This window comes from Macrobrachium rosenbergii, chromosome 3 (genome assembly GCF_040412425.1).
Source record: "Macrobrachium rosenbergii isolate ZJJX-2024 chromosome 3, ASM4041242v1, whole genome shotgun sequence".
NCBI classification, from domain to species: Eukaryota; Metazoa; Arthropoda; class Malacostraca; order Decapoda; family Palaemonidae; genus Macrobrachium; species Macrobrachium rosenbergii.
This window is the reverse complement of record NC_089743.1, coordinates 6,479,131-6,492,065: the sequence shown is the minus strand read 5'-3', so window position 1 is coordinate 6,492,065 and position 12,935 is coordinate 6,479,131. Positions and strand designations below refer to the sequence as shown.

Genomic DNA, 12,935 nt, shown 5'->3' with positions numbered 1-12,935 from the left:
AATGATGTTGTGATAGTTGCAGCTTATTGAAATTGCATTCTAGCTTACAATTTAAGGCAGTGTTAACATGATGTTTGAAACAAAAGAATGAGTTGAAATAAGGAAGTTAAACTTTCTGATATACAACATGAAGTGCCTAAGGGGGCTGCACAACTATGATCAGGGTGAAACTAGGTATGTTTGAACTGCTCAGCCTTATCTAGTCTATCCCAAACCTAAGGTTAACCTTAAAATTTACTTAATATGCCCTATGCCAACATGCAGGAAGTCAATAAAACTTATAGAATCCATAGAAGCAAGAAATTATTGCAGTGATGTGTAAGTACATTCCACTAAACATGTTTTCCTCTTGAAATACTGGACTCTAGCAAGCAGAGTGTTTTAATTGAAACAGTCATCATAATACCATACGATTAATCAGCAATGGTCAAGTATCACAGCACAAAAGGGACCAGCAAAGTATACTCATCATACACCCATTTCTTTTATCATAAATATTGTAAATAAACAATGGAAAGAGGGAGGAAGAAAGCAGTACAGTAATACAGGTTGAAAATCAATGTAGGAACTTGGAATAGGAAAGAGGGAAGGAAAATGGTAATGGGGGACATGAAAATGAAAGCATATGTGAACTTCATGCTGGGGAGAGAGGAAAAGAAAGGATAGCAAATTATATATAAGATGATATAGAATGAAAAAGTTGATAATACAGTGTAATGTTAATTGAAATCCAAAAGTAAAATGAAAAATATGCTGATTGAGAACAAGGAACTAGGAACTCAATGCTGTTTAAACTTGCTGACAAGGTAGTTAACTATCGACAGGTAAGGGAAAGCCCTGCCCACCTGTCAGAGTGCACCCCACTTTGCTCTTGGCTGTTGTTGCGTTCAGATGTCTCATCTTTGACACTGTTCTGACTTTTGCTGTTATCTAAATAACCTTGTCTTTTTAATAGAGTATGCTTTGCTTTTTTGTACGGTTTATGGTTTGTTCTACAATCTTGAGCCAAACCCACGAGTCATCTAAGCTCTTTCTTGGGACAAAAGGAAGGCCTTCCCACTACCCTGACTTTTCTTTCAGGTGCAACAGAGGCCAAGAGGCTCTCTTATGGAAGCCCAGAATTTCTCCTCTGCTTGGACACCTCATTTGGTAAGATGGCCCTGTGGCTACTTCTACAGTAACTGTGACAACTTCCAAGTCATTGTCTTGACTTGCTTTCAGACTTCCCTCACCTACATGGAGTCCCCATACATGCCATCGATGATGTTCCCTGAGGAGCTGCCATTCTCCTCCTTGAGGGGGGTACTCCTCCATTTGCTTACTTCAACACATGTAAGAGGAGGGAGAAGAAGGCTACTTTGCCTTCTTCCCTCAGGAAGTCTCATAAGGCTTCCAGCAGTCGGTCTTCTTCTGCAGAGAGGGCTGATGGGGCTCATGCTAGCAACGTCGCAAGTACTGCTGAGGCTGTTGCCTCATGCAAAGGTGCAGCCTTTACCCCTGGGTTCTCCATTCCTTGGGGTAACAGTACCAGTCTGGTTAGCAAGGCTAACTGGTCCAGTCAAGGTTCTCGGACTGCTGGTGTGGGACCCTTTGCACAGCCCAGTGGGAAAAAGGTGAGGAAAGAGCAAGCAGGTGCTTGCTCATCCTCCCTCCTGCTGTGCAATGAGAGCAGTCCAGGGGTTGTGGGAAAGTGATCACCCAGACATAGGAGGTCCCCCACTTTGTCTTTCTCTCCTGTAGAGGTTTTAACTTTTAGGATGCTGTGGCACACTTGAGGGACAGCCCCCACCCACATTTGTGTGAGCAGGGCTGCTCTCCCTGACCTGTGAGGATGTTTTCACTGTGGGTTAACAACTGCCCACAGTCCCTCTTACCTGGGAAGGGCTCTGTCTTTTCCATGTTGAGCAGAAGTGCCTGAGACTACTCACCTGTCTCTTCCATCTCTTCAGGTGTTACTGAGAGGCAGGGGGCAGACAGGTCTGAGGGCTGGGATACAGAGTGTTTGCACTCTCATCCCAGTCCTTCCACTCAAGCCTGCAATCCTGGGTCAGTCTTAGGACCAGACAAGGCATACACCTGAGTGGTGAAGCAATCTCCAGGGAGCTCTGGCAAGTTTACCTCCCCTGCAGAGGCAGTAGCCAGGGAGGACCAGGAACTGAAGGGACCTTAGGGTCCTTTGCTACAGAACTCAGGCACCCCTGAGTTACAGAGGAATTTTCAAGAGGTTATACAACTGATCTGTCAGCTCAGTGACCTCAAGGAACAGATTGTGGCATTGTCCACAAACTCCTTTTCAGCCATTAAGACCCATATGAGTTCCCTAAAGGAACCCAGGACTTCGATCAATCTTCCATGATCCCTTGTCTCTGGGCAAGAAAATTCACCACAGTCCAGCTGGTCTAAAAGGATACTTCTTCGACCTCTGACTCTGAGGAAATATTACATTCCATTTTGGAACATATATTCCTGGTTTACAGAAGGACCTTTGCCCTCCAGGAGAAGGTGAATGCAATGCTGAGGAGAGACACAGTAGAAGTCATACAGGATTGGTCTCCAGAGTCTTACAGCCACCTATTTTTAGTGGAGAAGGCAACAGGTGGTTTGAGATCGGTCATAGACCTCCCTTCTTTGAACTGGTTTGTGCTTCAGACCTGTTTCAAGTTGGAAACAGCTCTCTCAGTATGGGATTCCATCAGAGGGGGTGACTTCATACTTTTGATAGACCTGAAGGATTGTATTTCCAAATACCTATTCATAGGTCTTCTTGGAAGTGCCTCCGCTTTACCCTTGGGGGAATGGTCTACCAATTCAAGGCACATTTTTTGGCTTGCAATGCCCTTGAAATGTTCACATGAATGTTCACACTGGCTTTTGCACAGATACATCTGAGGTATCTCAACAAATGGCTGGACCTGGCAAGCTCTCAGTCATGGTTGCTCCGGGACAGGGACCATCTTCTCGAGTTTTGTTGCAACCTGGGTGTTGTGATTAACTATGAGGAGTCGGAGCTTTCTCCCAAGCAGAGGTAAAGCACCTAGGCATGCTGATAGATATGGCAGTAGTGAGATTGTTTCTTTCAGACTCTAACATCAGCAAGTTCAGGGAGGTAATGGAAAAGTTCATCAGGGACAACCCACTTGGGTTGTTCACCTCCATTCCCTAAAGAGGAGGTTGGAGGAGTTTTGGTCTCCTGTAAGAGACACTCTGTTTCTTCTGGTTTCTGTCTTGGAGAAGGTAAGAGGGGATCTGGCCTGGTGGTTGGAATCTCGTAGTGGGAATGCCATTGGGAACTCCCCCTCTGGAGATGCTTCTTTTCTTGCACACATCCAGCGAGGCGTGGGATGTGCACTTGGAGGTGTCATGTGTGGAACCAGATCAAGCAAAACCTCCACATTTATATCTTGGAATTGAAAACAGCATTTCTGTGGCTACAGGAGTTCCAGGACTGAATGATGGGGTACTCTGTTCATTATCTTTCACAGATCTCTTGTTATCTTCATCATCTTTTTTCATAATTCTTATCCAAGGAAGTCTGGATCCTCCAACTCTTCAGGTACCCACAGGAGCCCAGCTGACACTTATTGGGCACTGTTCTCCCATGGGTTGTGCAGGGGACATGTCCAAGCCTATCTCCATTTCCCTTTCATCCTTATCTCATCAACATATGGAACTTCTGCATTGTCCCTTATGGTATCATTTTTCACTCTATCTTGCCATCTGACTCTTGGTACTCTTCTCAGAACTTTAATATTAAATTGTCAAAATCTTTTTTTTTTTTTCATAACAAAATACATGACCTTATAGCAGTACAGATTGTATTACATTTATGTATGATTTTATTCATGTATGTAATTCCAGTCTTTCCGATGATATAGCCACTGTGAGTCTTCAAAGGAGTTACACTCTCATGGTCCCCCCAGGGCTCCATAAGACAGACGGACCAACATCAAAGAATGATCTTGCATTTGGTCTCGGCCAGAATAGTGCTTGTTTGCACAGAGATAGAAAATAAAGGGCTCTTGTCCACAGCGACTACTGTACCTCAGTTTTCCTTTCATCGTACTCACATAGATGTGACAACAGTACATATGTTGGCTATTTTCCCCATTACATTCTGTTCTGTCCCCAGGGTTTGCTTCAGAAAATTTGATCATCATAAAAACTTTAAGGATAAATACAATATATAGTTTTAAGACCCAGTGAAATGGGTAAGCTTATATGTGTTAAAATTGGGAGGCAGTGGATCTCCTGCATGGTGATTAGTGCTGTCTATTTTCCTGTATAATAAAGAGAGTATTAGACAATTTTGTTATTGAAACTCATTAGTCAGTGAAATTTTTAACATTGATAGATAATTGGAGATTAATGAAAGGCTAAATTGTGTTAGCCTAACTTCTTGTTCCCAGTTGTGCTTGACTTACAAGCCTTGGTGTTTGCTAAAGGCCAGTATCTCTTTGTAGTATTTTGTAATTAAACTAAATGGATTTTGTGTTATAGAAAGTTCCCCAGTTATCCTTAATATCAGGGTTCTTTTCAAGTGTGAAGGAAATACATTCATGCAGATCTACTTCTAATGTTGTCACAGGAGTTGAGAAAAATTGTTGTGACGCTTGCCTGTTTCCTTTGGGAATATGAAAGGTACTTTTTGTAATGGTGAGTTTTGTCAACCAAATTAAAATCTGGTACATTAATTCTGATAATTAATTATTTTAATTATGTACCAACTAACATACCCTATATATTTTACCTGGTGCTTGGGAATAGACCGGGTAAATCCTTTAAGGCAATGTTATTGTAGTCGTTATGATTTAATATCATAATACATTACTATTCAATGGATATGACCCTTTGATCATAATACTTAACAGCATACTATGGACACTTACTTGTTTTAATTTAGAGTGTTTGCTGTTTATGGAGTGATATTGGTAGCTACTAGGTAGTTTTTGATAAATACTTGATCTTTTATCACCATTGGGCTGCTATTATGCAGAACCCACAGATCTGTATCACAGCAGGGTGCTCAATCTGCTTTTTGTCTGTGGAGGTGGCTCATAACTACCTGCCATGAGCCAGCCCCTGTAGGAATAAGGAGAATTTGGGTGGTTGCCAGACATATGTGAAATATGAAACATGCTCCTGGCAGCAAGTTCAAATGGTGAAAGAGCTCAATTATATCCTGCAGGGCAGTGGTGATCTGCTTTGGCTCAGTTAATGTAGGCTTCCCTGATAGGGGAAATGCAACTTACTGTACTGTCAGGATTCCTGAAGGAAATCATGAACAGTATCAAGGATGTCCTTGCTACTGAGCGTCAGTATATCAGAGTCACTATCCATCATTCTCAAGAGGAATTCAGGTCTGTCCTGATTATGGAATTGGATGTGATGTGTAATCATTCTCATCCTTTAAGCTAGAGGATAGAGAGGCTGCACAGTCTGCCCAGGAAGAGGTTGGTTCTCACACCAAAAAACTTAGGTCATGGGAACAGGGTAGTAAAAAAACCCAAGCCCAAAAAGAAGTTAAATCAGTTTTTGAGATTCCCTTTGAAATCAGAATGAGCAATAATAGGCAGCTTAGTCATTCCTAGAGCTCTGACCAGTAGCAGTAATACAACCAGGTAAGGCTTTAAAACCTCAAATCAGAATGTACAGGCACCAATATCCACCCCTGAGTATAATCCCCCTTAATTTGGGACCACCTTGACGTGGTGAGGGGGCTCTCGAACCCCTAGAATCTGTTCCCGGGTTTGAGTCCAAGAGTCCCATATGCCATTCTGTATTCCTTTGAATTAATTTTTGTGGAATTTTCCACTTTTGGTAAAATTTATTGGACCTGATAAATAGGAAAAGATATAGCTGGGATTGGGATCATAACTGGGATTGGGTTTATATCTGAAGCTAGATAGTGGGAACTGTGGTAGGACCAACAACTACCCGATAATGCTCAGACTGAGAGATATCAGGCAGAACTATTCTTTAGGACTGGGCCGTGGATTCCAGGGGGGGTCTGGTTCTAGGGATAGGACTCTCGGCATTCTATCCGGTTTGCCCATAACATGATTGGGGTGGGGATGATTTAAAACGACCAAAGCAACACAGAGAAAATATTATCACAAAATGATGCATGAATTGTAGAAGCGGACGAAAAAATGTTTTTTTCAAAAATTCACCATAAATCGAAATATTGCTAGAGACTTCCCGTTTGTTGAAAAAATGAAGCTAATTGATTGAATATTACTAGACTGTAAGTGTTTTAGCTTACAATTGCAGTTTTCGACCATTTTTGTTGAGTTAAAGTTGACCAAAAGTCGAATTTTTTCTATTCATTGTGATTTATATGAAAATATTTCAAAACTGATAAAAGATACAACCATGAGTTATTTTCTGTTGTATTGTACATGAAATTGTGTACATTTTCATATATAAAACTTTATGTAACGACTAATATAAAGTTCCTCATTGGAAAGAATTTCTGAGGTTGTTTTTCAAAAATTCACCATAAATCGAAATATTGTTAGAGACTTCAATTTATTGCAAAATGAAGGTAAACGATTGAAGCACTTTACAATTGCGTTTTTTGACCATTTCGGTCTAGTTAAAGTTGACCGAAGGTTGAAATTTTGGCAGTTATCGTGATTTATGTGAAAATATTTCAAAACTGATAAAAGCTACAACCATGAGCTATCTTCTGTTGTATTCTACATGAAATTGCGCACATTTTCATATATAAAAGTTTATGTAACGACTAATGTAAAACGATGCAAACATTACGACAACATGACGAAAGAATTTCTGAGATGTTCGGCCGAGTTACATACGCAGACGTAAGGAAAAGTTTTTTTTCAGAAATTCACCATAAATCGAAATATTGTGCTAGAGGTTGCAAAATGAAGGTAAATGATTGAATATTACTAGAATGTAAGAGTTTTCTTACAATTGCGTTTTTGACCATCGAGTCAAAGTTCGAAGTTTGAAATTTTGGCATTTATCGTAATTTATATGAAAATATTTCAAAACTGATAAAAGGTACAACCATGAGTTATTTTCTGTTGTATTGTACATGAAAACATTTTCATATATAAAACTTTGGTAACGACTAATATAGAACAGTGCAAAAATTACGACAAAATAACGAAAAGAATTTCTAAGTTATCATAAGAAAAAGTTTTTTCAAAATTCACCATAAATCGAAATATTGTGCTAGAGACCAATTTGTTGGAAAATGAAGGCATGATTGAATATCAGCTCAATGCGTTTTTCGACCATTTCGGTTGAGTCAAAGTTGACCGAAGGTTGAAATTTTTGTAGTCGACTTACGGTGCGTCCATTTGGCACCCAACAGACAATTTTAGTCGACGTATGATACGCCCAGTAGGCGTTTAAGGGTTAATTGTGGGGTAGGGTAGGGAGTGGACATTTGGGAGTCAGTTCCCACTTGTGCCATTGGTGGAAGAATAAACCCCATGAAAGGCTGATATCTTTTTAAGGTTTTCAGGATTATTTATTTTTTATTTCCTGCCTTTATGCCCAGTAGTGTTAAAGATTTAAATACCCCTGGACCCTTTGATGGTAGCAACTCGGCACAGTTGACAACCGCTGGAACCTCCTCTGACAACCTCTCTCTGGAAAAATCAGAAAAAAACACTAATGTAATTGCACTGGAGCCCTATGCTTCAATAAAATGCAAACCAAAAAAAATCAAATATCTTGACCGAACCTTGACTCACTTCGACTCCCTCTTTGGAAGTGGAAGTTGGTCACGATTCTTGACCTAAGAAACAAAGAAGAAAATATCGGCATTGAAATTAGAAAACTTCTTGTTGAATTGACACTCAACTATTGAAATGTCATTCAGACAAATAAAAGATCAGATTTGGTTGATAAAAACCACAACAAAAAATCAATCAGAAAACTACTTAACTATAAAAACTATTGACAGGATAAAGGTACAGTACATGAAAAAAAACATGACCAGGAACAGTGTACAGGGTACCATAATGAAGAAGAACCAATAGAAGAAAATATATTGCTGGATTCCCTTAAAAAAAAGCTACAGCAGTGTACAAGATTGTGAAATATACAACATAAGCCAATAGACAGAATAATGGAAAAACACTGAGAATAGCAAAGATAAAATTTGAAGGCCATGAATTACTCTTGAAAATTAAAACCATGGGCCAGAGCAGAGAACTGAGACCGTATGTTCCAAAACCACTACAGTGCCAAAACTGTAGTGTGTATGGACATTCAAAGAAAAATTGCCATAATAAATCTATATGTGCATATTGTGGATCTGACAAACATACCACACAGTGGAGGTGTGGTGAACCGAAATGCGTTAACTGTGGACAAAATCACCATGTAAGATCTAAGGAATGTATGTACAGTATTATATATACAATACAGAATTAAATTACTTCAGGAAAGGACAGGAATACCTATAAAAAGAGGCCAAATTAGAATTAAAGTTAGAGGAATGCATGATCCCGCAATGAAGTGAATGTTTTCTACTGTAACTAGGTCAAACAATGAAACAAAAATGGAAATAGATAAGAGTAACAAAACCCTAATAGATCAGTCCCAAAGAAAAATAACCACTTTGCAAGAAGAAACTAATATAGCAAAGAACAAGAAAAGTATACAAATATTTGTTCAAATTCATTTGAGATATTAAGAGAAATGGAAACACTAGAAGATAATACAAGCACCACAGAAATATTAGAAGATGGTTATGATGAATTAGAATTAGAAACTAAAGAAAAAAAGAGGCCTTTAGAGAGAACTCCACCAAAGACCAACAAAAAACCAACTATTATTAGAGATACATCCATTAAAATAAAGGCAGGAGACCTGAAGAAAGAACATAAACCAAAAAATGATAAGAATATACCTTTGTCTCCTAAAGTAATAATAAAACCAATGAAAACAGATACCCAGAACATCAAAGAAATAGTAGGGGAACAAATCATTGACAATAATGATTATGTGATGGGAGAAGAGATTACTCCATCACCAATAATAGGTGCAGCAAGAGTAAACGAAGAAACGACACATGAAAACACATGTGGATGTAATGAATGTTTTATTGAACTGTGCAACAAAAACAAGAGCATAACAAAGGACAGTTTATCAAACACTATATGAAATTTTATAAGATACAGAAATAAAGAAACTACTAGTTTAGACACTACAAAAAGGGCTGTATGTGCTTTGGGCACCTAATATCTCATAAAGAAAAACAAATAAATATCGTAAACAGGATTTTAGAAAAAATGCAAATTGATGATCCACAGAAAGAAAATAACATTTGAACACACTAATGTTATACTTGCAATAATTATGTTATGCAATGGAACATAAATGGTCTACAGACCAGATTACATTTGGGAGAAATACAACGATTACTAAGGAAATATGAACCAGTGATACTATGTTTACAACATGTCAACAAAACAATATCAACAATAGGTAAATATACCTTAGTATCTACATCTAGAGAAGAAGAAGGAAATTTAGGTACTACTATATATGTACAGTCGCTCAAAAATGTTTTGCAACATGTTCCAGATGTTTTCGTTCACCTAACAGTAATTTGTTCTTTTGATATTTACAAGGAAATGTAATTTTCTTATTCGATTTTGGTTATTAATCATACGGTTAACATTATAAAAAAGAATGGTGAGTGAAAAATTCATATTACGAAAAATGACGAAACATTTTGAAAAATTTCACTTCGGATGATTGGGCAAAAGAGTCAAAGAAGAAACTATATTTCGAATCCAGATAAAAGCTTATTGACTAATAAAATAATATTGAATAATCATCAATGAAATTATATATAAATAAAGAAAGAAAGATTTTAATCATTATCGTTGTCAAAAACAAAAAGGAAAAAAATCTCATAACGTCGTATGTTATCGTGTGACTCCACATTCGGGCAGGAAAGTTTAAACTGTCTCGTCACTTGTACCGATAAGATGGGCAACAGACTCAGCCATACCACAATCATTAGCTTGCATAAGACTAATGTTTCTATCGTAGATATTGCTCGGCAGCTTAGCGTAAATAAAACAACCATGTATAGAGGGATACAACAACAGAGAGAACGAGGAAACATGATAAATTCATTGTAAAAAGTGGAGGACGACCCCATTGTTGCACTACTGTTAAGGATCATCATCGGATGATCACTGAAGGAGCTCCACCTTACTCCCCATACAACCGATGTTGCTATAAAGAGAGAACATTACGCTCTCCCTTCAAGTTGCTGCTCAAACCATCCGTAACAGGCTACGTGAGACCAAGATATTATTTCATCATACTCACGCCAAGAAACACTTCATATCAGCGAAACAAAGAATAGAGGCTAGGGTTTGCGTTATAATATAATCCAGTGGCCGATGATTTCTGTACGAGTCATCTTTTGTGATGAGGAGGAGACATTCTCCACTGATGAGCATTTAGCATTAACTAAATTAATGTTGAACTTTAGCTAATTTTAATTCTTTAGAAACTTAGATAATAAGAAATACAAAAATAGGCATTATATATTCAGTTAATTTAAGAGGCATCAAAATGATAGGCCTTTGAAAGAAATGAGAAATTAGATATGAAACAGCATTATATATATTTATGTATATACAAACTGAATCAGGAAAATATATTGATGAATTAATAAAGATAAAATCATAAGAGGCATCAAAATGATAGGCCTAAGACACTAGTCCTTTGAAAGCAGACTGAGAGTCTGCTACATGATAACTAGCAGCACTCCATATCTTCGTGGATTTTATCTTATATTATATATGTATATGTATTTGTGCGATTATATTCTGTATTACAAAAATAGACGTGAAATCTGTTAGTCTAGTTCAGTATATTTTATATTAAGTTTCAGTAGTTCACAATATACATAGGATTAGTCATTCAAAAATTTAATTAATAATAATGTGAAGCAAATCTTTACAAAAGTCGTATTTGTTTATGTTAATAAGACTAATAGTTCAAGTTATAACAGTCATAGGCCTATGTCTACAAAGTTCACACATATGAAGGAGATAAAATAATGATAGTGATGGCAGTTGGGGATGAAAATATTAAAACATAAGAACAGCGATGACCTCTGAAGTATTATAATAACATCCTTTAAATAAGTAAAATATGACAACAGTAAGCAGTATCAGAAAAAGCCCTGTTTAAGGGGAAACTGCAGGTAGTTTCTCGGACCCACCACTAGTGTTCAGTTGTTTCACACGCTTAAAACTGAGTTGCCAAATAGCACCAGATGTCGCTATTATGAGCTGTTGTCCGAAAAGTTTTGAAGTATGTTGCAAAACTTTTTTGAGTGATTGTACATAACAAAGTATGTTATAACAAAGTACCTGTAAATTTTACTGACTTGCAAATATCAGGTATTAAAATATGAATAAAAAACAATAATTATGTAATTTATAATTTATACAACCAACCTAATAAAATTTATGACATTGGTAAACTTAAAGATTTACTTAACAATACCAAGGAACCTACATTAATAGTAGGTGATTTTAATGCTCACAACCCAATATGGGACTGTAATTGTACAAACTCAAATAGAACAGGTAGTAAAATAGAAGAGTTCATTGATTCAAACAACATGTGCTGTATAAATGATAACAAAATTAGCACATATTTTTCAAAAGCACATGGAACATTTTCCTCAGTAGACTTAACTCTATGTGCAACAAGTATAGTTGACAGATTAGATTGGAGTACAGTTGATGAGTTGCACACTGGTGATCATTTCCCATTATTAATTTCCTTATTACAAAATAATCTTGCAAAACATGTCCCTCATTACAACATTTATAGCGCAGATTGGGAGCGATATGAAATGCACACTAGAAATATCCCACTATTTGAATATTTAAAATCCCATAATGAAGCTAATAAATTTCTTGTTGATTTCATTAAAAATGCTACTGATAAAGCAATGCCAAAATTCAAAACCCCATCCAACAAAACACAAAGTTCCATGGTGGTCCGATAAGTGAACAGAATTAATAAATATAAAACACTCAGTAGGGAGACAATTAGATAATTTGAATAGAAAGTTCAGTAAAATAAATAAAACATTACCAATGTTAGAAGGAACTGTACAAAAAATTACTGTATTATTACTAGTATTTGATACATTAAAACTTCTGTACAACAAAATATCTGCAAAATTTAAAAAAGAAGTAATTCAAGGAAGAATCATTTCATGGAGGAAATACGTATCAGATCTCTCTAATAATACTCCCATACAAAAAATATGGGAAAAATTAAGGAAAATTAATGGTACCCATGTTAAACCACCTAGACATGCCATATTAAAAGATGGGAAAAGAACACTTGATCCAAAAGAAATATAAGTGATATAATGGGAGAAAATTTAGCAAATGTAAGTAGTGGTAAAAATTTAGATGAACACTTCCGCTTAAAGAAAAATAAAATAGAATTAATAGCAATAAATTTTGAAACAAAAGAAGATATATATTATAATAGAAAATTTAATATGTCAGAGTTGGAATATGCTCTCTCAAACAGCAATAAATCTGCTCCTGGAGGTGACAATATTTGTTTCGAGATGATCTGCCACTTAGCACCTTTGGATCAAGTCATACTTATTAGAGTTTTATAATCATCCATGGCTTCAAAATTTATTTCCAGATGAATGGCATAAAGCTATAATAATTCCTATTCCCAAACCTGGAAAGGATCCCAGTAATGTAAATAATTACAGACCAATTTCTTTAACAAGCTCGTTCTTGAGAGAGGGTATGTTTTAGCTTTTTTCAACTTGACTGCTGTTACATGAAGAAACACCTAATCGTCAGGCCAAAACAGTCTATAATTCAACTTACTTAACAGAAATAGTTATAATAATATCTTTTTAATGCAAGTAGTAAATTTAT

The 12,935-nt window shown here is 36.8% G+C and overlaps 1 protein-coding gene across 1 annotated transcript in view; it reads left to right on the top strand.

Moving 5' to 3' along the window:
- pigeon (protein) overlaps window positions 1–12,935 on the top strand; it is a 179,509-nt gene that overhangs the window by 59,036 nt on the left and 107,538 nt on the right. The gene's annotated exons all lie outside the window — the stretch shown is intronic.